Source organism: Corvus kubaryi, unplaced genomic scaffold (genome assembly GCF_017639235.1).
Source record: "Corvus kubaryi isolate FWS band 111438036 unplaced genomic scaffold, C.kubaryi_AGA036_p1.0 37385, whole genome shotgun sequence".
NCBI classification, from domain to species: domain Eukaryota; kingdom Metazoa; phylum Chordata; class Aves; order Passeriformes; family Corvidae; genus Corvus; species Corvus kubaryi.
The window spans coordinates 650,434-675,606 of record NW_024581127.1 but is presented as its reverse complement, the minus strand read 5'-3'; the positions used below and the strand labels follow the sequence as shown (position 1 = coordinate 675,606).

The following is a 25,173-nucleotide window of genomic DNA, read 5'->3' as shown; positions in this document are numbered from 1 at the left end:
AGGGCTCTTCACTTGATGTTCTGTTTTCTCTGCTGATGTTCAGGCATATGCAGTACCTGTTTCATTAGTGTCACTTGGCTTTTCATTAGACAAAGAAAATGAGCCTCTACAGCATTCAAGGAAGAGGCCAATAAAGATATATTACTGTCACTTCACTCAATAAGAGCAGATGGGTCATAATAGTAAGGCTGATACCAGTACATTTGATTCTTTCTTATCAGGCAGTTAATGAAATGAATTTCTATCATAGCATCTTTAAAATATAATACCCTCACAACTGTCTTTAAAGACCTATTTTGAACCAAATATGTTATCTATCAAAATATTCATTAAAATAAGGTGCAGGCCTACAGGAAGAGACAGATTAAATCATTGAGGCATCTGGGCCTCTTATTCCTCTAATGTGACCTCATTATATCGTAATTTGTTATTGCAGAAATTTAATTTTCTGATGCCATGGAATTATTGAGGGTCTTCCCATTTCCAGCATTTTCACTCTACCTAATTGTAAACTTCAAGATCATTTGGTATTTGATACTGTTTGGCTCCAAGATTGGATAGGAAACCGATAGCTTGTAAATGAGGAAGCACTTAATGAGGAAAACGTGATGATATCTATTGACTGTATTCTAAAATAAGATAAATAAATAACAGTTTCACTTGAGATGCCCTCAACTTCTCCCTGACACATTTATTAACTTTGTTCAGAGCAGATGCTTCATTGCCTCAATATCAAGTAAAGAGGCAGATTCAAGAGACTAACCCTGGACACAAACCCACTGGCCCTACCACTGAGTAGCCACTGATCCCATGGGTATGAAGGAGAAATTTCCTGACCTGAAAGCCTGGCAGCTGGACTTTAAATATCATGGGACCCCCATGACAAGCACTTCAGCTAAAACATGCACCTGCGAGACTTCTTCATGCACTCTCAGGGTTCTTCATTGGGACACTCTTCCCTCCCACTGAAATATACTGGAAAAACAAACTTCTTTCCTGGCACTCTCTTAATCCTCCCCAGCTGAGGCGTATTGAGAGACTTCAGATTTTCCGGGAATTCATGACCAAAGTTCTATCACCTACCAGTTCTTTATGAAAATCTCATGTAAACAATATAACAACATTGTCTTACAGGGAAGGTTCTGTAAGTTTCGGATACTGCACAGCTGTTGCACACAGGACAAAAAACCAAAACATCAACGTCAATGCCCATAGCTCTGGATTCAAAGCTGTCACAAACTGGGGTAGAATAATGAGAAGGACATACCTTCAGTGAATGGTATTCCAATGTTCCTATAATTTGCCACACCAACCACAAAATGAACTTTGAGGGCTTTAATGATCAAAATTGGTGCTTGATCACTCTGGCACAGCTTCTCCCACTGCTCTGAAGTTTGAAAAAACCTTGTGCATGTCCAAGTCAAAGAAGAATTTCCCCTGCAGGTTTAAAACCAAAATAGCTTTAATTAAGCAATTTAAAAAATTTTTAACAAATCAGGTATAAGCAACTGAACCAAGTTCTCTACAAGTACAGCAATATGAAGAATGCATTCAAATTGCATGCAGCTTTGTCATGTACTAATTTACATATATACTTGTGTAGTCTAAAATTGAAAATCTTAAGACAGTTCTAAATCAACAGAGAGTGGGTTAACATTAATATTCATGTGCAAAATTTGGCCAAGGTATTTAGCTTCATTTTCTATGGATACATCAACTTTTCATTCTTTAGTGAGTGAATGAAAATACCTTTGCATTGATGTTTCAGACTACAAAAGAATTCACAATACAGAGGTTATTACTTCATAACCTCAACATACCTCAAAAGGAATAATCATCTGGAACGTTCAGATTTTTTTCAATGAAAACAAAAAATCTTTCATTTTTCAGTCTGCAAGTGGATGCAGGAATTCTAGATGTTAAAAATAAAACCAAAAAACAAACAAAGGACATCTCCCTGAGGAAGCTTCTGAAGTGTGTTTAAGCAAAACCACTTTTCTTAATTATCTTGTAGCTCAATAATCTAATAGTTATTAATTTCAGTAAAACCATAAATATCACTTAAAACACAAACTCCATTTTTAATCAGTGAAAATGGCCATTTGTTGCAAATGGGTTTTGAGTAATAACTTTGCATTCTTATTAGCAATGTGGATTTATAGGAAAATCAAAACTATATTAATTATACCATATCGTCACTATATATTAATAGACTCAGAAACCAAACATTTTGTGCCTTGCAGACTGAGGTGTAATATTTATATGAGGCTTTGCAGCAGCAGCCAATGTGGCACTTAGCTCTAATGCTCCTACTTCAGAGTATTGACTCGGTGCCCCTGGGACCCATGAGCTGAAATCCAGCTGGGAATGCAGATACACTGCATTGAGGCTCCAGAACAGTGTCTTGGGGTTTATCACTTCTCACAGGGGGCCAAATTATGTCAAGGAATGCAGTCTGTACTTTGAGACATCAGTTTCTGAATGCAATATGTCTGTCATATGTCTGTTGCAGGCAAGGCTATAGAATTCTCGTGCTTTGATGGGAGAGAGACCTGAGCAGATGCAGCCCCTGAAGGTCAGCAATATGCAGCTCTTTAAACACAGGCACGCACAACATTCGCACAAAGCTATGAGCTGAAGTAATGTATCATTCTCAGAGCACAGGAACAGGAATGCTGCTTCTTGCACTGCACAACAAGGTGTTTGCTCCACTGGAAAGCCCAGTTGCTTTGGCAGCTGATAGGATCTGGTGTTTGGGTTGTTTTCTGGGTATAAGCTGAGAGCAGAATGACTGATCAATTGCATCTCCATGACAGCAGCCTTTGTAGAGCAACTGCTTAAGTCAGATGCCAGACTTGTGACATTATTTGCTCATCGATGGTTTCTGTAACTTAACTGAGCTTGCTGCTTTTTGATCTATTTGTTTTGTGGTCCAAATTGTTTATTTTGAAGACTGCTAAAGATGACTGAAGGTGCCAGACAGATGAACTCCATTAATGTCCATATGAATCTTAACTATGCTGATTTACCCTGCCAAGGATTTCTGTACTCATCCCAGCCCCAGGAAGCTCCATCGAGAGAGACGTTCCTCAAGAGGGACTTTAAGGGAAACCACTGACTAATACGGAGGAACAGAGAGGGCTCATGATAGAACCACTCCCATGTAGTTTGCCACACAAGAGTCACACCAGAGAATGGGCACCCATTGTATTACTGACTCTCCCTGTCATATCCATTCCATGTGTGTGGATGTTGCCACATGCCTGGGCCACCATGACCTTGTGAGATCTCAAAGGAAAGAGAGGTCAAGGATATGACCCAGTCTTTCTCCTAAGCCCAGGAGGCTTAAGAAAAGGCAGTGACATTGCTGGAGTCTCTGTGAATTGCTCTGTGAGGCATGAGCCCATTGGAAACTTCCCCCCACCATGACCTTGGGTGGACTCATTTACAGGTGAGACCTAACAATCCATGCTCAGGTAGAGGTTTCAGCTCTCTCACTTACAAAGCCCTAACCCGTTAGCAAATCAGGGAGTGATGTCCCTGCAAAGAGAGCTAATTCCTCCCTCCCACAAAAGAAATGGCAGATCCTGGTGCCTGGTGACTGCTCTTTTTCTGTTTTTAGCTTTTCTAAGTTCATTTTCTTGACTGCACCATCCTCATAAGTGTTTGCAGCTCAAGCTGTGTCATCTGAATATGTCATTAGTCACTGAATAGCCGAATGAGGAACAGTCAGCTGGGGAGGATTCAGAACTATATAGTACTGATCTCTGCCCTCTGAGGATTATAAGCATTTTTCTAAGTGCCTCTAATTTTAATCTCCCAAGCTGTGGTTTGTACAAAAATATATTCAATGGCCTCCTCTCTAGTATAATATCTTTATATTAAGGATTTTCTCTTTCACCTCAGGAAGTCAGCTTTGTGGCAGACCATCTCATTTAAAATCTAGTGTAACAAGAGTGGCATTTTTCTGTGCAAAATTGGAAGTACCACAGGTGATAGATTCAGCTTTTGCCTCTGTCTGGTTACAAGTGTTGGAGATGGAAAAATAATTTTGAAACACATTGTGGAAAGTTCAGATCTTTTCAGTTAGTGAAAGTAAGTAATTTACTTCTGTCTGTAAGTAATAATTATCTGTATAGAAGCCATAGTGATGGAGAAAGACAGCCCAGCAGGGTAAAAGGAGAACAAGAAATCTCTGGATTTTCTGAAAACATTCAAAAGGATCAGTAAGCAATCTGCCTGTACCTCCTTCCTGCCACTGTGCACACAGGATAAGAACACAAAGGGAAATAAATAAAAAATTCAATAAAATAAAGCAGACACCTAACAAGCAGAGTATAGGTGACTCTCTTGTGATCCAGGTAAGGCCAGTGGTTAAAGACAGGATCCAGATGCAAGGAATGGGAAATGGGTATGGGGACAGAGTCAACACTGGGTTTAATGCTGGTCTCAGGAGCGTCAGACTGTTTCGGGCTGTCTCTGGGGCTTTGCAATGATCAGACTTTGCGACAATGTGAAAACACCAGGGCAGATGTGAATGAGTGAGACCAAAGGTTCAGAGGGTTGGATCAGGTGCTTCTGCCTAGGGCCTGGCTGAACTTTTGTCCTTATTTGTTCATTTCTACACTTCCCACCCAGTACCCCACAAAGTAAAGGAACCTTTTCATGGGCTTCCCTGTGGTTGCTGACCTACAGATCTAGTTTGAAGAAGTTCAATGGCTCCTAGTGACCACGGGGACTATTCTCAGTTCCTTGCTTTGTTATGTGCTGGGACAGATCACCACTGTGCAATTTCAACCAAGTCCATGGATGGCTTTTGGGGAGCTTATTTTTAGTAGAGGGAAATCACAGCCTTCTCTTTTCTCCTTTTTTTCACCCTCTGCACTGATTTTTTTATTCAGTAACATACTCCTTTCAGACAGGCAGGAACTGCAGTTTCAGAAGCTGGGGAGCCAGTAGAGACACCAGCCATGAGCAGAAGCTCATGGAAAGACCTTCAGAAATAGACCACATAACAGCACTTCTCAACTATATACTGACTATCTGATACTTTCCCAGTGCTTTCTCCCAAGTGTATTATTTTTTTCTTCTTGTGTCATGAGCATTTTTTCTTCAGTAGATGCTCTTATTTTTTAATAAACCATTAGGTTTTTCAGCATTTACCTATCCTTAGACTTGGAGCTTTCTGTTCAGTGCCTTAACCAAAACATCTTTCACACTGCCAGGGCTTCCTCCATGAATTCTTTCTGATCAGCGGCACAGCTTCATCTGCAGTCAGTGCCCTGAGCACTGTGCCTCCCCTATCAGCTGTTTCAGGCAGGAGTGAAAACACACCCTATCTGCCTATGATATCCTCTTTATTTCCTTGTTGCAGCCCTTTTCATTTCTCCCTGGCTGTTTTCTGACAGCTGCAGCCCAGGCTCCAATCTGCTGCAGGTGGCTCTTTTTGCCCTTCAGGCTTTCTTCACCATTGTGATGCATTAATGAAGTAGAGCTCCCTGTCAGACTTCATCAGCAGTCTTGTGAAGGCAGAATGAAATCACTTCTATTGACCCACTGGCATATTTATAGGCTCCTTCTTTTTTGCTGAGTATGGCAGTTATCACCTTTCCATCCCCACGTTGTGTTTATTCAGCAGAAAGCTAAATCACATCTGTGCACAAGTGGAACATTAATCAGTAAACGTAAGCCACTCATAAAGACCGCTGAACCTATCTAATTACCGGAGCTGGGACAGCTCGCAACACCTACCTCTCAGAGGGGTTCGCAACCCCATCAATCCACGCACCTCTAAGCACAGCCCAGCAAGCTCAGGGACTTTTTCAGCCCTCCTCTTGCTAGACTGTCCCCAGAAAGCAGCGTTTTAAAGTTTTCCTAGACTTGTTCCTGACACTTCTCTTTTCTCCTACAGAAACAACAACTAACCCACTTCAGAGCAACGTTTTTCAGTTTTGTTGCTGGATTTGGGTGTTTTCACTCTATCTCTGTTTTCCCTTTTCTTATTAACAAAATTGCCAATTACCAAAATCAAACGCTCCGTGTTATTGGGGTTGAAGTTTATCATTTAAGTTCATACTATATTACTAGATGAAGCATAACACTGCATCAATATGATAATATTTTCAGTAATTATGCATAAACAACAAAAGCATTTAATAAACTTTATGTGAAAAGAAGTTATATGCTGTGAATGATGTAAAAAAAAGGTGCTTTTAGACAAAGCTTGTATCATTTTTTGATGAAATTTCAAATTTGGCTGGCCAAGATTTCTCTATGGATAGATATACATTAGCTTCTAAAAACCTTCTGACTCAGTCTTGCTTCCTTCTGATGAAATTAGCAGCTCTCCATCTGAGCTTCAGTTAAACACTTTATTTTCTGAATTTTTTTCTGAGCATCATCTAGAACAGATTAAATGGATTAAAAAGTGGTAAATCTACAAATTTTTAAAAATGGAAGCATCATCTTCTGGGGATATTTCCAGGCAGTAATCTTCTCTTAGTCCAGTGCTATATTCAACAGTTAAGAGGAAAATCTTGGAGGTAGATTTTGCCATATAAAAAAATATATATTTTTATATATAAATATATATATTTTGTCATATAAAAATCTGTGGAGTAGTTAAAAAGGACAGATCAGTTTCAAAAAGAAAACTGGCTTATTTTAGCAGTATGCATTTTAACCAAACTAAATCTAAGAATCTAAGAAGATGGTATTTATAAGGAAGAAAAGCAGTTAAGGACAGGACTTTGGGGTCAGGACAACAAACACAGCGCTTCATTGCAGGAGAGGATATGGCCCTTGACTGAGGGATCAAGGGAACATCAGTTTGAAGGTGAGAGTGGTTTATACCACAGTCACATAATTAGCAAAATCCTGTAACTGGTAACGGCTTCTAAATTTATCATATGTAAAATGTAAAAGGAGAGCTCCAAGAATTGTTTCAGTATCTAGAAAACCTTGATCACTGTGAAAAACTAAAGATACTCTCTTTAGCGTGTACTATTCAGAAGGAAATATGATCATATAATTACTCAAAGATGATGTAGATTTCAGATCTAGTAAAATTATTTATCTAAGGAGATGAAAATACAGGAAGAGGTTGAGCTTGGTCACTTCTGCTGAATCCATGCAGAATTGAAATAATATCTAAGATCATTTTAAAATAAAGGAAAACAACAATTGAGACCAGTTACCTGGGTTTGCACTGGCTTCTTTGCCATTTATTTAAACCAAGATAGCAAATCGTCCAAAAATATATACCATATTTCAGCTAGAAGTTATTGAATTGGATAGAGAAATCATTTTGTCTAATTTTAGGTTAGATTATTTTATATCCAAGTAGGTAATAACTCAGATCCTTTGGGGGTGGCCTTTTCCTGGTGAATGGTGATCTCTCTTCATGTCCACTAATAGGTCTCACTTGAACTCTTGAAAATTTTACCAATGGCAAAATGGATAATTAAAATTTTAGGAGCTTACCTATGTTATTAAAAGAAATTATTAGGCGTGGGAGGACATGGCTGAGAAATTCATACTCACATCATTAGAATACAGGTCAATAGGGATCAATTGCAGGAATCATGTAAATTGTACACAGTCAGAAATTCAAGAAACTCAAATGTAGGATACTGAAATAATTGTTTAATGTATATGCAGTCTTCTTTAATTTACCTGACAGCAGTTTTAAGGAAACCCATGGTTCTAATTGCTGGGCTAGAAACACAGAGAAATTCTGATCAGCATCTTTATTATCTCTGTATTCAGATGAACTCTTGGTTCTTTTCATCTCAAGGAACGCATGAGCCCTAGTCCTCATGAACTCTTTCTGATTCATGTGTTGTTTTAGTCACATAGTCATAGTTCTTTGCTTTTGTCTGGAAAGTGTCATTGAACTACAGTCAGAAAATAGCAGATGATCATGCTCCATCTAAACTTCCTTTCCAAATACCCATTGCTGGTGATTTAATATTGATAGATTTATAGAAGGGTTTCTCACCATTAATGCTTTTTTAAGAGGTCTTATTTTGTTTATCCACAGGACAAAAGAGTGGTCTTGCCTTTGAATTACACTAGTTCAAGGGATTTTTTCAAACTTCAGTTCTGCAAAAAGCTTTAGATATTTCCTTATAAAGGTAAGATAGAAATCCAAGATAAGCCTTTATTTATGGCATCTAAAGTCTTTCAAATACAGTAGCCTAATAAGTATGAATTAACAAGACTTTATTATCTTATTGTGAGGACTAAGATTATTCCAAAAAAGCCAAATGAAACTAGGAGATCGTCCTCTGGGATCTGAGTACTTAAAAGAAGTTCATCACGTATGAGGAATTGATTATGCTGTGTTGAAACAAAATGAAAAAATCAAACAATACTTATATTTTCTGTTGGGAAAAAGAACAGCAGTTTGCAAGTTGCCTGTGATCTTGACATCCATGTCCTCTACATAAAAGGTACTTTGACTGCCTGCTGCCACTGGTGAGGGTCTACTGAAGAGTGGAACAGATACAATCTAAGATTATTTATATTCCCTTTACTAGAAGATAATAGAGGAGAGACTGTGTCTACATGAATGTGTATAGATACAACTAGAGAATCAAAACCAGGGAAATCTCTTTGCCATCATAGTATTACACAACACACCACAAAACCAACAAAGACCTCTGTTTCATGATAAACATTCTGAAAGGCAACATCAATTAATTCAGCCTTCAAACAGTGGGGTTGTCAGGAAGGAAGAGAAGGCTCCAAGTGAAGACAACTATTTCTAGGAATCCTCATTTCTCCATAGATCTAAATATCATAGAACCATAGAATCATTAAGGTTGGGAAAAAGCCTCTAAGATCATGAAATCCAATTATTAACCCAAACCTACCATGTTCACCTCTAAACCATATTCCCCGGTGCCATATCCACACACTTCTGAACACTTCCAGTGACAGTGATTCCACCGCTTCCTTGTGAAGCCTGTTCCAATGCCTGGCCCCACATTCAGTAAAGAAATTTTTTCTAATATCAAATCTAAACTTCCCCTGGCCCAATTTGGGGCCATTTACTCTTGTCCTGTCATTGTTACTTGCAAGAAGAGACTGACCCCCACCTGGCTGCAACCTCCTTCCAGGTAGTTGTAGAAAGAGATAAGGTGCCCCCTGAGACTCTTTTTTTGCTGGCTCAGCAATCTCAGCTCCCTCAGATGCTCCTCATCACGCTTGTCCTCCAGACCCTTCACCACCTCCATTTCCTTTCTCTGGACACGTTCCAGCACCTCAATGTCTGTCTTGTAGTGAGGGGACCAAAACTGAACACAGGATTTGAGTTGCAGACTCACCTCGCTGAGTGCAGGTTTGAGTACAGTCCATGTATCCAGATGTGCTACAGCTTTGGTATTGGAAGTAATCCTTCCACTGCACACTTTCAGAAGAAGACTCCTGAAGAGTTGCTGAGATCAGGCACTATTTTCTGATCTCACAATTCCCGACTACCAAGAGAAGGGTGAGTGTACATATGCACATGCCCACAGGAGCTCAAGTACTCTTTTGTCCTGCTGCCTCCCACTTTCCAACATGCTCTGGGAACAATGAATTCAACAGCTCCCCTTTTCCCTACATGGTTCAAGAGAACTGGAGGCGTGGAGGGTGTTTTCTTTGTCCTCATTTAATTGCTTTGTCTCTACCTTCTGTCTTGTAAAAATATGTCAAGAAAAATAAAACCTTTAGTGGGGGCTCATAATTCTCAAGATCGGGTGACTGGATTTTTCTTGTCAACACTCATTTTACCTTCAGCAAGACAAGCATGCTGTTAGCAGTATCCTACAGAGAGTTTGCATGGCCTCAGCTCAGAAGGTCTGGTATTCCTGTTGCCCCAGTGACTGCTCTGCCCAATTCATCCCAGTTGCTGTTATAAGATACAGCACCTTATTATAGCTCAGCATCTTTCACAGACTCTTCCAAAGCCCACAGATTTTAACATTGCTATTATCGATATACATACTCCTCATTACAACAGCTCTTCAAAGGGCAGCTTTTCTTCAGTGCCGTGTTGACTGACCTACAGCTGTCCTATGAAGTCAGACTGTTGCTGAGGCAGTGAGGGTTAATGCCATACAAGGCATTTTGACTACAAGGGAAAAAGGATGGGGGTAGAAGGGATTGGAAGAAGAAGAACAAGAGAGAAGAATAGCAAAATTTGACAAATGCTTTTCTCAGCATTATGTCAAACATGTTTACAGAACTGAACAATTAATAAAAAAAACCTGCACTAGAGTCTCTAATTACTATTCTACACAGGGTGGAACACTTCTTCATTATCCCTTTTTGAATTGATTGTGTACATCAAACAGTCAAGATATAAATAAAATATGCTTGCATGCATAATACCCTCACATTAAAGCAGAAGGCAATTAACCTATGATTTTTCATTAATTAAATTAAAATAGCCCTCTGAAAATGTCTCAAATCAAAACAAGTTTTTTACAGAGTACTTTTTTCTTGCCATGATGCATAGATCCTGCTTGCCGAATCATTGGTCCAATGAAATCACAATAAACCTCCCCAATTTCATCAAAGTCTACCAATTTTCTTCTGTGGCTCCATTGCTCAAAGTGCTAATCCCAAATACAATATTGGTTTTATTTTTCAGTCTTTAAAATAGTATTTACTGATGCTCATTCACTATTCAACATATTGTTTACATTTTATGTTTGCTAATTATATTGATGTGCTTTGCAGAATTACTGTACATATTGATCTGATCAGAAATTTGGCAAATCAGACTTAAAGAGAGGGTCACTTCTCTCCTCTTAAATTTATATAGACAATAATAAACTCGATTAGTGTAAGTTTTTGTTAGTGTTTTATGGTTATCTCCAGTTAATTGAGTTTAGTTTATTTTTCCACAGAGAGGTAAGAGTCAGTCTGCTTTTTGCCCCATACACAAACATATTCCTTTTCAACCATTCTATTCAGATAAATTGAGTTGTACTAAAGACACCTTCAGATGTCTATTTGCTTTGTGGATACATGACTGTAAAACAAAGGGAAGACATACTCAGTGGATGATAACAAAATGCCTAATGCAATATTGCTGCTTCTAAAATACATCCATTCCCATTCCTCAGATATAAGGGACAACTACCAAGGTCACAGATCTCAATGGAAAACCTGATTTAGTTTGGTTTTGGCAGGGAGTGTTGGAGTTCCTTTGTGAAACCTGAGGATAGAGAATTTTAGATACCTCTAGTTATTTATAAAGCTTTGATAATAAGAAGCCACAAAATAAACTACCTCTTTGTTGCCTCATAAAACTAAATCTTCACACTCTAGAAATGTTGAATTATGTGTCTGTCTTATAGGGGGAAAAGAGGTTTTCAAGTACAGATTACATGAGCAGTGGAGCTACAGCAACAGTGTGTTTCCTTCAAGCCAGAAGTCATTTAGGACTTTTTAAGAACTCTGTAAATTTTGAATTTACAAGATTTTGGCTGTTTAATAAGCATAATAATGACTTGCTACATTAGCAACATTCAAGACCAGCCTTTGGAATGATAATTTCTTTGGTACAGATCATACATGCCAAAAGGTAGCAGAAGCAGGAAAATGGCATGTTCCCTTTCTTACATGTTGCTGAGAGCCTGGAGCCTATGGATAAAAAAAGAGATCAGGGAGCATCTACTGTAGGGAGGGAACACGTTCCAGCATTCAAGCAAAATCCAGCATGTGTATTCACAGCACATGTGTGGAAAGTTGTATACTGAATCACGAAAACATAAAGACAGATATTTTGCTGCTTCTTCATTTTCAGATATCACAAAGTGGAATGTTTTGCCTGAGGGAAGGGAATCGTCTTGGTTCTTATTCCTTTGTCCGTAAAATGGGGACTATATTGACGTCATACAAATGCTGTGAGAAGGCATGTATTAGATTCAAATGCTAAAACAATGAGTTAGTAAAGACCAGTAGAGCAGGTCCTTCTGCTGAGTCACAAGTCCTCAGGTTACACTTGATGACAGACTCCTCCTAGTCTCTAACAGACTGTGCAAGCCTCAAGATTTTCACTTCCTACGAGGGAGAATCACAAGTAGTCTCAGAGCCTTCAGCACTGGTTTATCTTCCTCCACCTCTTAGCTTTTGGAGGGTAATGCCCAGCCAGTGCTTTTCTTTACTGGTCTAATTCCATTCATACGTTGATAGTTCGACAGATCACTCATATACATTTTTGTGTTCGGCATTTGTGGTGTGTCTCTGGAAGGAATTAAGATTAGATGGCCAAGATCCCCTAATCCTGATCAAAGTAGACAAATGAAAGGATTAAATAAATCAGATGTATCTTTCCTGACAACAATACAGAAATTCTTTGCACTTTATGTGTTTCCTATTTGAGATTTCGTAGTTTCATGAGAAATAGCGTTCAGAAATTTCACAGGAAGAACTGTAAGCTACTGATATTATTTTAATATGCTCCAACTGATTAACAACCAAATTAAACTCAAAATAACCCTTCTTCATGTGTATTTAGCTTTGAAGATAACTACATCTCTTTCAGACCTGAAAAAGGGTTTTGGGGCATAAAATTTTGTCTGTTTTTTCCAACTATATGACTTGTTCTAATAATAGACCTTACTTCTCTCACAAATCTTAAATAAATAATCATTTACTATCTTATAAGAGTACAACTGTCATATGGTTTCTATTTAAACCCATTTCCTTCCATAAGCAAAAAAATAAATACAAACACTCACCAGGTTACAGCAGAGGGCCAGTTAGAAAATTAATTATACTACCCTCATGTCTAAAAAAGCTGATCTAAGCTTCAATTCTTGCACTGTTTTTAAAATTTAATGTAAAAAAAAAACAAACCACCAATGTTTTAGGAAGCATAAGGTGTAAGAAGCTGTCCAGAAAACCTTATAAAGCACTGCCTTCCCTGTCTATTTTTTCAGGTATTTTGTCTCCTCCTACAAAAGTACTACAAGACATTCATTCATCTTTCTCAAAGAATACAGCTTTCAACTCCTGAACTGTCTTTGTAATTTCATTCCTAACAAGTAAATTGAGTTATTTCCTTCATCCTAATGTTCTCTGTTTGTGCTCTTCAGCAGTATGAGCCCACAGTGCCAGAGAAGAGCCAAAGATCTGTTGCAGGTCTTTGCCTGATGCTTTCATGCTTGGTAATTGGCCATTCCTACAGAGTATTAAAAATGGTTACATACCTCCATTCATCAGTCAAAATGCATATACTATTCAGGGTAGATTACATTAGAGATGCCACCATTTGTGGGGGAAAAGAAAAAAACAAAAAGATTACAGAGTATTTTTTTTTCCTTCAGCCAGATAGAGTCAACTTACAGCCTCAGCTTCATCCCTGTACCTGTGCTATAAATATGATTAGGCCTGGAAAATATCCCCTGTGAATCAAGGGCTGAGCTTATTGAACTTCTGAGGGATTTGGGAAGAAATTTTTTTTTTGTGTTTATAAGTTCTAGGAATTATTTTTTTACCAAGACAGGAAAGATTCAAGTGAGGGCAGAATTTAAAGGCATATGCTTCCATTACAGATCATCCTTAAGAAAAAGAAAAAAAGAAACAAAACCAAACCCAACAGCAACTTTTAATCAGGACATGGATTGGGTTAACAATTTTTTTCAGTTACCTGTAATTTGCATTTCCCTTCCCATAACACTTTCTTCCATCAGCTGTTTTTCTTCTCTTCAACTACTCTTCTCCTTAAAGAAACCAACTTGAGAAATTGTATTTGATACAAGTTTGTGATATGTATCTTTTAGTTGTGAGGCAAAGCATTTGAAGACCGGTGCCTCAGATACCATAGGTGTTAATAAAAGAGAGTGTTATTCTTGTTCAAACAGAAATGGAGACTTTTGGTTTTATTCCAAGCATGTGAAGACTTGTGTGCTTTTCATGAAATAGTAGTAAAAAAACCCTATACATTATCCCAAAATATAGGCAATTTTCCCAATCTTCTCTCCACTTCTCTAAGAATAAAGACCTTGTAAAAAGATATATATATAAAAAATGCACTGCAAACCAAACTCACACAGGGTAATTCTTTCTGGCTTCAAAATTTTCCCTCACCAGAGCCCCAGAGGACTTGCACAAATACAGAAAGTGAAATTGCCAACAGCTGCAGTGTCATGGGCTATCACACGGATTCCAATGATTATCCCCTAAACAGATGAACAAAAGAGGACTAAAAAGACATTCTTATCAAATTCAGGAGGGAGAAGCTGGGGGGACTGCCTGACATTTTACCTTAACAGAGAGCCATGACAGCAGCTTTACCCAGAGAAACTCCAGTGCATTGAACAGCCGAGGTAAGCAGACAAATCACATGCCAGGGCACTCCTAGCCTGAGATTTTCTTTTTTATGTCACAGCTTAGGATACTTCAAGATGAACTACACGTTTTATCAAGTTTATGAGTTACAGATAGCTAGCTGCATTGCATTTCAAACATTACTTTTTTATAGACTGGAAAGAGACAAGGAATATAACATAGACTGAGGACACTGGTTACACAGCATTTCCTCAGGTAGGAGTCTGAAGATATGCCATAAAACTCCTGCTGTTTTTCCAAGGCCAACAGGAACCAGGAGATTGCACCTTAAATAGCTGCCACCATAAATCATTTCTGTAAATGTGGTAGGAGGAAGCAAGAACATAAACACCAATATCTAAATATTTTTTTGAAATTTTAAATGTATGTCAAAACTAAATTAAATTATGTGCTAGATTATCATGAAGGCACATCCAAGAGCTCCCCAGATCAAAAACTGACCACAACATCTGAGAAAGCTGTGCATAATTTCAGCTCAATGACAAATTGCTGTGAACTGGACAGTTACTCCTGTAAAATTTCCATCTACAAGCGCTGGACTGGATTTACTATTAAAAAACAAATAATGGATCACTGGCATTTGTTCATGCTACCCTTATGCCATGAGAAGGAGAAGAAAAACATAACAGATATGAAAGTATTCTACTATGAATAGCCTGAACACAAGCTCTTGTCATCCTGCTACTTGTCAACAGAGGAGAAAAGAAGTAAACAGTAATTTAAGTTAGTCTAAACTGCCTAAATAAAGAAATAAATAGATATGATTCCAACAAACTACATTTATTAGCTCTGTCATCTGAAATCAATGCATTATCTGCCTCTACAGTTGGAGAAAAGCAGAAGTATAGAATTACAAATTACAAATTCAACTCGTGTAATGAAACAGATATATTTTGTCTTTCCCACAAAGAAGGATTGTGATGGAATTCAAAGCTGTTAAATGAGCTCAATTCTTGTCTCACGCTCTAAGGATACACCACTAGTCTTTGTTCAGAGCAGGTGTCTTGGAGGACTTGAGTGCTGACTTTCATAAGCTAGTTTCTAGCCTATTCCAGCCCCTGTTACAGTGCAGTCAGGTTATGTTCTATGTATTTACACAGAAATAGAGGGAGGGTCCAAGCACCAAATATACGTCAGCTGTTGTTTTATGCAGCAATGCACCAATGTTATCACTCAAAATTACGTAAATGAGGAGTAAGAGGCACAGTGAGGTGCTGACAGCAGTGAAGCATCTCACTGTGGAGAGCTCTGCAGCTTATCTTGAACATACAACTTTCATGCAAATAATATGGGAACTAAACTATTCTGGTCTCAGAAGCCACAAAATCACAATGCTGAGTTGGAAGGGACCCTCAAGGATCATGCAGTCCAACTCCTGGCCCTCCGCAGGACCATCCCCAAGAGTCACACCATGTGCCCAAGAGTATTGTCCAAAACTTCTTGAACTCTGTCAGGCTGGTGCTGTGACCACTTTCCTGGGGAGCCCGGTCAGCTTAAGCAGTATAGATACATGCTAAATGGCACACAGCTGAACCTGTACTCCAAGGAGAAAGGGAATTATTCATCTCTCAAACTGCTGCCATGACTTTAAAATCCAGAACTACAGTGGACATCTCTAAAATCATTTAGATTACTCTGCCTGTGTAACATAGTTTACAGTAAGCAGATTCTCTGGAGGTGAGTAATTTTGCACAGAGCTTCTGCAGAAGAACACTGCCACTAGAGTTCTAGGGGAGCAGGCAGCTGACAGCACACAGCCCTCTTTGGCTACAGCAAGGGACCAAGAGGGAAGGAACAAACAGCTGGAGGGGAAGGGACTGTGAAGCTGGAAAGCAAACAGACTAGAAACTCTCTGTTGTGACAGATCTGCTGTAGGACATTTCTAATTTTTGTCCCCAGCTAAGCATTGCTGCCCTCGTCATCTCTAGATGACGTCATCCAAGGCTCTGAAAATGTAAATGCCTAAAGGTGTTTAAGTGTACAGTCATTGATTGTGCCATGGAGGCAAGGTAAGAGAGCTGTGCTCCCCACAGAGCCCTCCAGCACCTATGTGCTGATTCCCATGGATGGTAAGAGAAGTTTCAGGGCTTCCTTCCCCCAGTCCAGACAGGCACAATCAGTGACCTTGTGTTCACAGAATACCTGCTCCACTCTTCTCTCTGACAGAGGAGCAGAGAGTCTTCTAAGAAAGAGAGTTAAATTGTTCCCTCTGCAATGGAAAGGTTCTTGGGCAGGAAGGCTGTCTCGGGCTCTTTTTCACAGCACATTTCAGCTTGTTGTTGGGTGAGAGTGAACATGTTGTTCTGTCTCCATTGCCCTGTGAAAATCAGCTTCTCAGCTGACTGTACTTGATATGTTTAACCACAACAAAGCATTATGTTCCAGAAACAGTGGGGCCTCCATTTTGATTCAGGGCTTTTTTTCGCTTTAACTGAATTTTCAGAAAGCATACTACCTCTCTGCAAAGGTGTATATGCATGAGGGTTCCTCCTAGACCTTGAGGTATTCTTCTTGAGGTATTCTTCTTTACCTGTGCAGCAGGACACTAAAAGGACATAGGAGGGCCAAGCTGGCAGCTGCCAGTGCTGAAGAGAAAAGGTTTTGCAGTAATTACCATGTAAAGGTCTGGAGGAGAGTACAGATTGTACCCTTTTGTGATGGACAAGATGCATCGTGAAGATGTTCTGCAGAAGCGACCTTTACCATATGGTTATAAGATTGGACTAGAGGAATCTGTAGGCAAGCTCAGCCCAAAATCAAATATTCAAAATGGAAATCACCCTGATATTTCCCACAGTGACAGGAGTAGGAAGGGATGTACCTGTGTGAGTGTGAGCAGGAGCAAAAACTTCGGGAAGACACTTACAAAACAGGGATAACTGAGGCATGGAGAACACACATAGATCTGTGATTCACTGACACAGTTGTTGTACTAACGCTTATAGGAGGTACACAGAGAGTGAAATAAAGGCAATCTGAAACACAAAATTAAGGAATCTTTATTAAAAGTAAAAAACAAAACCAAGAGAGAGGAGAAAAAAAAAAAACCCACCATGAAAAGACACCTACTATTTTGTAGGGTGATCACAGTTTGTAAAAAGTACTCACAAACCTGAGGACCACCGAATAAAAATGTTCTGGGATCAGTCAAATTGTCAAGTTTTGATTATTTTTGTAAGGGAAAAAATCCTATTTTCTCCATGAGATGTTAGCTCACATTACACAAATATAGGCCTGCTGACCAAGATATCTTTTTTCCTGATGAAACAGAATTTCCCAGAGAAAAAAACACCTTTTTCTGACTGGATCTTAATAATGCCTTCAGGATATTTCCCATGTTTATGTAGATGTTTCTACAGCAGCAGCAAAAAAAATGCAACATATAACTTCTGATCTTGCTGTGTTAAAAATAATAAATGTAAATTATATACATATAATTCCACACTACAGCAATTGTTTAGGGCTTTTGAGGAAAAAAACAAACAAATAAAAATAAAACCAAACCAAACAAAAACAGAACCAAGAGGACCCTAGTAACAAATAGCGTTAACTATCACTTCAGATATAAGCTGCCTAAGTTTAAAAATTTCTTCACCATCATGTGAAAATGCCACAAGCTCCAGGTGAAACCAGGAGCTCCTGTTATGGGTAATAGGTTGCACTGCAGCCCAAGCTTAGGCAGAGAAGTAATGACCAGCATGAAATGGCAAATCATAATGAAAAGTGCATTACGTTCACAGAGGAGAATATCCCAGTATCTGAAGATAATAATGGTGTAAATGTAAGCAATAAATAAACTGACTTTATCCAGTGTTCAAAGTGCCAGGCTAATGAAATTAGAGGATAGTTCACTGACCTCTCTGAGCCCATTCAAAAATTAAGAGTTTGGCAGAATTAAATCCCTCAATGATACATACATTTACACATACTTCCTCAGCCCTGTTCCTTATGACAAGGTCATATGTAAGATGTCAAGATTGCTTGGATTTGGTCAACAATAATGACTTTATTCTTGGCTACCATTCTTTAACATTTATCCCTAATCTGGCATGTTCTTTTCATGACGTCCCTTACGGCCGTCGGTTGAAATGAAGTATTTTCCAAGGATGTATATAATGCAGAAGCAACTGTTACAGTGTTAAGATCATAAAAATCTGTAAAAAAGAGAAAAGCCTGTGAATGTGTGCATTAACTGGTGTGATATCGGGTCCAATTCAGCCTGGAAAAGGAGATTCAGAGGTGACAGGAGAGCATGGTATATTACTGTATCCCGGAGCCGTCGGGAGGAGAGAGATCCAGCAGGCAGGAACTGTGCAGCAAGATTGATTTTATTTAATTATTTTACAAACTCTTTTATAGACTTTTTTCTTTATAGTCTAATTGGACAAAGGATCAGCCCCCCCCCGGGGTGATTGGCTAAAATCCTAAAACATCCATTGTCAAAATATTTTTCTACTGTACCATAAACATAGTTCTACAAGGATGCAGGTGTTCATAGTTTACAGAACTCTGCTAATATCTTTGTGAGAGAGAAAAGTATCTCACGGGCTTAGAAAGAAGCCAGAAAATTTCTTGCTAACAGCATTTTTGTATCCACAACGGTAACAGGAAATCAGTAAGGCACACCCCAGGGCTACGGCTCCTTCATGGCAGAGTTCATGTATTACAAGGTGTGGTGAACGAAGTGTTGCTGCTTTTTCTTCTAATGTCCATTTTACATCAAGGACAAGCCTCCATCAAAACAGTCTGTGAATTGTTCTGTACCTTTTCTATATCTCATTGCTCATTCATCTGTCTGGAAAAGGAAGTAGCTCTGGGTTCACATGCCGTATGCTTTTTTGAAAATATTTTGTGGTTTATGGTATTTAAAGGTATTTTATGACTCATCATGTTGAATGTACAAAACGATTTTTCATCTACAACTCTCCTTCCCATGGTTTTTTGAACAAGCTGACTTACCTTTCAGATGCACTTAGCAAAAACATTATGCTCTCCTGACAGATCCTCAGCAAGACAGCAAATTCAGAATGAAACCAGTGTAAGGCAGTCATACGTTCTCATACTTGAAATTTATGCTCAACTAAGCTACTAACAGTGTTAAATTTCTTCCAAATAGTTGGACATATTTAGCTGCTTCTTTTGTTTGAAAATAATTCACTGAAAGATTCAAAGCTTTGCAGATTTACTTGTCAATAAACATTAATCTGCAAATGGCTCATGGAAGCATTGTGCAGCCAATGGGCGGCTCACAATCTGTTTATTGCTCCTATTGCCTGGTAGCTGTTATCACTGCAACTGCTTTCTCATACAATGACTCCTAAAGAGCTTCAAAAGGCCACCAAACACTTTAATTCAAATATCCATGCAAAGCCACATACCATGTTTTCTTCCTGCTAACACCCTTCTGAACACAGATCCACTCAGCAAATATTGATGGAGACAGAAGAGTTGTTTTTGAAGCATTTGCCTAAGGCCAAAATTTTCAGAAGTGACTAATTATTTTGGGTACATCTTCAGTGCTTCACAGACAGGCACCTGCAAGAGATCTGTGTATAAAGTGATGGAAATCCACAATAACTCTGGGTCAGATGCTCTGAGAACTTCTCCAGGTGGACAGCCAAGAGTTAGGGTGTTCAACATCCTTAGGCATTTTCGAAAATCCTAGTTTAGTGTGGAGTTTTTCTTGTTGTGTGGGGTTTTTTTTCCTAACAGAACTTGAGTGCTTTTTTCACAGACATCTTCTCTTGGCTTATAAGATTTCCATAACATAAGATTTTGGGGTATCACTTTTCAGTTGTAATTACATTCAGATAACATGTATCTGATTTCTTTTCCTTGGGGATAGAAAATTTATGGTGAAAAGAAACAGGAAAAGAGGAGAAAGAGGACCGTGCATATTAAATGACAGAGCAAACTCTCAAATTGCCATAGTTATTTACATTTTTCAAGGTCATGTGTCAAATACAAATGAAATAATGAACTTTTGCTAGTCTGTGGTATCCCATGTCAGGCAACTTAGGCATCAGCATCAATACAATGGCTTTGATGAACTGCACTTCTGTGCCCTGCTGCTCTAACCTGGAAGTTTAAAAGGCAGCAATTAAGTTTCCTAAAGAGGAGCAAGAAAAACAGGAAAAAATGGGGCTAGCAGTATTCTTAATTGCAGAATAGTTATTTAATACAAAAGCGAAAGAACTAAAAATATGCAGACTGAAGGTAAAAGGCAAGGAGCAGGGATGTTAACGAAAAGGTTGAATAGGTTGCAGCTATGAGACTCACACTGACCCATGAGACACTTCAAGAAAACAACAAGGTAGGAGTGTGGGGGAAACATTAGAGGTGAAGGAGCTGTTACTTACAATCCTATGATAGAGTGCACTGCAAAAAAAAAAATGCATCAAAGCTATTCTTTCAAAAGACACAGGGCTGCATGAAAAAACTCTTCAACTTGGATGATTTATTTTGTTCTAAACTATGTAACTGCAGTGAAATCATCGAGTGCCTTCCAGAAAGGCAACTTACAGTTAACTAGATACTGTAAAGGGGGGTGTATACTATAATCCAATTTAGGATACGTTATATTGTATCATTAGAGAACAATTTTCACTTCATGCAGCACAAAATGTCTTAATGGGTTTAAAACACATGCCTCTTCCTTTTCTCCCCTCTCAGTACAGCATAAAATGAAGCTATGGGCAATATTTCTGTTCCATGTGCCTTCTTGGGAAGTATATGTTACTGAAAATGTAATGGGTGATTCCAGGGTTGTATATGTTACAGTCATATTTTGAAAGCAGTCATTTCAGGAAATAATTAAAATTTTCAGCTATTTCACAAAATGGCTGTTTCATTCAGTTATTCTGTGAAGTAAGAGAAAATTTCACACCTTTAATGAAGTTTGGGAAACAAGTAAGGAGGCACCATGTGAAATGCCTGATACCTTATGACATGAATTAAGTTATAAAGACAACGCATGAGCTTTTTATAATTTATTTACTTCTAAAGCCATATGGACTTCTATATTTATTTCTGAAATCTTCCAGTCTCGCATGCCAGAACTGAACTTGTCTTCATAACTAAGGTAGCTGTAACATCAGTATTACCTCCATATTTTTCAGTGTTTTCCTCCCTCTGGAGATGGTGCTTTACCAAGAGCCATGCCCGCAAAGCCAGCACTGCCCAGGCTCCTTCCTGGTGGCCAGGACAGCTGACAAGGGCAGGGGACAGCACATGGGGCGGGACTGTGCAGGAAGTGGTTGGCAAGGTGCCTTAAAAGGACCAGTTAGCTTTTGAGTATTGATGGGTGGAGGATTCGGTGGATCTGGATGAATCCTTTCTGAGAGAGCTTGCTCTACAGGAACAAGTCTGACCTTGAGCTTAGTTTAGCAGTGCTTGCCATTTGACTGCCTAGCACTGTATCAGGCACGGGGAGCACTGTGTCTGCTGGGGATGTGGGTGCACCAGAGTCATCAGAAAGAGCACTGAACACTGATTGCAGATTCTGCTGTTTGTGGAGGTGACTGACGAGCTGTGCCCACATTTGGGATTGGTACCAAACCAAGCTGCATACAGTGAGAAATCTATTCCAGATTGATGGGCAGTGCTTTTGAAAACTGGGCAAAGTGAGTCCCCACAGTCCAGCCCCATGAATTATTGTCTGCCATCCATGCTTAGAGCATTTGCTTAATACCCCCTTTGAGAGACCCCTGGATTTGTGAATATCTTGCTTTCCCATACCGAGCCAAACAGAGGCCACAGAGGCTTCATTTCTTGGATGACTTCAGCAGCAATTTGAGTTCCTTTATCACTCTGCAACCCAACCAAGTAGGGTTACCAAGACCCAACCAAGAGTTGCCAAGTAGGAGAAAAATACTGAAAAACTGAAAGGCTGTTTCTGTTTCCCTCTGAGGTAAGGTCTCAGAGAACACAAAACCTAAGAAGGTGGTCTTGGTACACCGTTATATCGTTCAAATTGCCTTGAGATGAAGCTTGCAGACCAATAAAGTCAGCTTGGCCTCATGATGAGTATTCATTGCTCAAATGATCAGTTTTATAGCAAGGCCATTAGTCAAGGATTTTGGCACACCAAATAGAAAAATCTCAAGAACTCAGCAGTCTGTCTTTTGATGTTTGCGTATTCAGATGATAAATGCTTTATGACAAGAGCATGTAACAATTCTTGCTTTTCTGGCAATATCATACCTCTCTTCAATGTTCACATAGTATATGGAAAATGCTTCTTTAGTCCAATGTTTTTTGACTAGCTGCTTCTTGTCACCAGCCATAGAATTTCACACCTATGGGCAGTAGAGGAAACAAAAAAGAACTAACCAGCAATTCCATAACCAAAGAAGAGACAAATTATGATGAGAACAGAAAAAAAAAAAAAAAAAAAAAAAAAGTCTCTTCTTTAAAACTTACTTTACAAGCAAGTAGTGTTCAAGTCTTGAGTTGAGTTTGGGATCTTGGCTTGCCTTTTTGATCTCAGCAATAACTGTACTATCTTTTCCCTTTAGTATCAAGCACTTTGGACACTTCTCATACTTTTTGTAAAATTCTTTTCTGCAGATACAGTGTCATCTCCAGCAGTCAAAGCAAAAAAAAGCAAAGGATCCTTATCCAATAACAGTCCTTTTCACAATATGCCTGTTACTGGGTGAAACAAACAGCCAAATAGTCTGGTGGAATATGCAGCACGTCAGTCACTTTGCAGAACGCATGAAACTTTTAGTCATTTTCCCAAATGAGTGACTGAAGGAGTCATTACGCAAAATGACTGAAAATTTCAGTCATTTCAGGAAATCACTGGTTTCGTGATACTTCTAACATACCATGTGCTGGAGGGAAGGTTTAGTCTGGAAGCGGGAAGCAGATCGTGTTCTTCAAACCCCCTCTTGTGGCTGTGGGGAACAGCGCCATGAAACACCGCATTTTACAGTAATCTTTTGTTTAAAGACTGCAGTGATTGTCGAGGAAGGAAGGAGATGTGAGAGACCTTGTTTTATCCCGATGCTTATATTCTTCCTTGAAAATCTCTGTCAAAGGAGGATCTTAGGGTTTTTTCTTAAGTTGTTAAGCAATAGTACATGTGGTTTGAGCTGGATACCTCTGCAGAGATCCAGGACAAAGAAGTTGCCAAAAAGGTTCCATATGGATGAATCCACTGGCTTTTTTCTGTGACTGTTTAGTTTTAGTATAGCTGTATCTGTCTTATATAAAAGCAAAACCTTCATTTTGTTTTCTGCAAAGTATTTTAAAGCTGCATAGCCTTCAGGTAGATCTGAAACAAAATGAATGTGTCCAGAGAATACTTTCTTAGGAGATAGTTAGCAGTGAAAAATCTTCCACAAGTGCAGGTGAGCAGCTATTCAAATTCAAGCGACTTTGAACAAAAGCTGTCCTTAAGGCCAAACTCCTTGTTTTCCTAAGTAGTAACCAAATAATTGATCTTCTGGTTACGTTTGGATGGGACTGAAACGATGAACTGACATTTTACATTCCATTGTAAAAGGAGAGCAGGATAAGGAGAGAGGTGGTTGTGGTTTACTCAAAACTCTAAAATTCTTGCTTAATTCCTAAGTGCTTTATAAAGAGTGAAGCAAATGACGGCAGAAATTTTGGTCAATACCACATTTCAGCAGTGCTGCCTTCCTGTGGAAGGAAATTACCACATTGGCTTTGGGATATTGCAAGCTGAGGGCACATTTGCAGAAATGGCATCGTACCTTGAGTCCCTGTCAAAAGGATAATGCCAGAAAGAGAGTAAAAGCCCTCAAATCAGATCCTTGGTTTGGAGCCACTCAGAAAAGATCAGTACATGTATCCTCTGTAGGACTTAATCACAAAAGCCTTTGGACACCATCCAGGCCTGTGATACCTCATTTTGCCAGCATTCCCCTCTTCCCAAATACCACATACTTCCCGTTCTTCCACTATTGTTTCAGAGAATTCTTTTAAATACATTTTTTATCTAATGTAAGTAAACATTTTTTTGCAGCATGACACAGCTACTCATTTCTGGTTTTTCTTTTTTTAATTTATTTTAATTTTGAATTTACAGTGATATTGAGAGTCAGTAGACATAACTTCTAAGAACATAGCCTGAGAGAATCTGGTTGAAGTCCATTTTTTTTGTACATTATAATCTGGCAGAATGAAAGACTACACAGATCAACTACAGAAGTACTTCATACCAAAACTTAGAGGAAATGTGTCTGATCTAATGCAAGAGAAAATGACTGAACTGTGTAATTTAATAAAGGCTTATGTCAGTGTGAAATACCCTGTGAAAATAATAGTTAAAAAATATAACATGGAAAAACATTACTTAATCTACAAAAAGGAAACAATTGGTTGTTCTTTGCATGGGCTTTTTTCCCATTATGTAAGGTACCCAAAATAATAACCATTGTTAAGTTCAGTATACTTCATTTAATGTGTTAGTGAAATGGCTCAGTGAGCTTCTGCTACACAGGTCTGTAAAAACTAAACTGAAATTCCTTTTCACATTAAAAATTAGAGAGACTTTTTAGGGAAACATTGAAATATTTCATTTTGGAAATGTAACTGTAAAAATCAGCTAGAAAACATTCTTTTTCCCTAGCTAAAATTGTCATACTTGACAAAAAATGCAGCATGAATACTGGCTATGCATTGGTTTGACAACAGATACTTCAGCAGTGTGATTTTGTCCATATCTCTATATATTTAAAGAGCTCAAGGTTTGGTGGCACAGTTTTTGCAAGTGCGTTAGGTCAAGGTCAGGACTTGTAACAGTGGCTCTAAACCTGCTTGAACATGTCTGAGTTTGAAACCAGTGAAATT

The 25,173-nt window shown here is 38.8% G+C and overlaps 1 long non-coding RNA gene across 2 annotated transcripts in view; it reads right to left on the bottom strand.

Moving 5' to 3' along the window:
* The window catches only part of LOC121668535, a 124,450-nt gene that overhangs the window by 57,230 nt on the left and 42,047 nt on the right, over nt 1-25,173 (bottom strand). For both annotated transcript variants that reach the window (XR_006017435.1, XR_006017436.1), the window contains exon 2: nt 1,268-1,437. This is a non-coding gene — a long non-coding RNA (uncharacterized LOC121668535). The remainder of the gene's footprint in view (nt 1-1,267; nt 1,438-25,173) is intronic.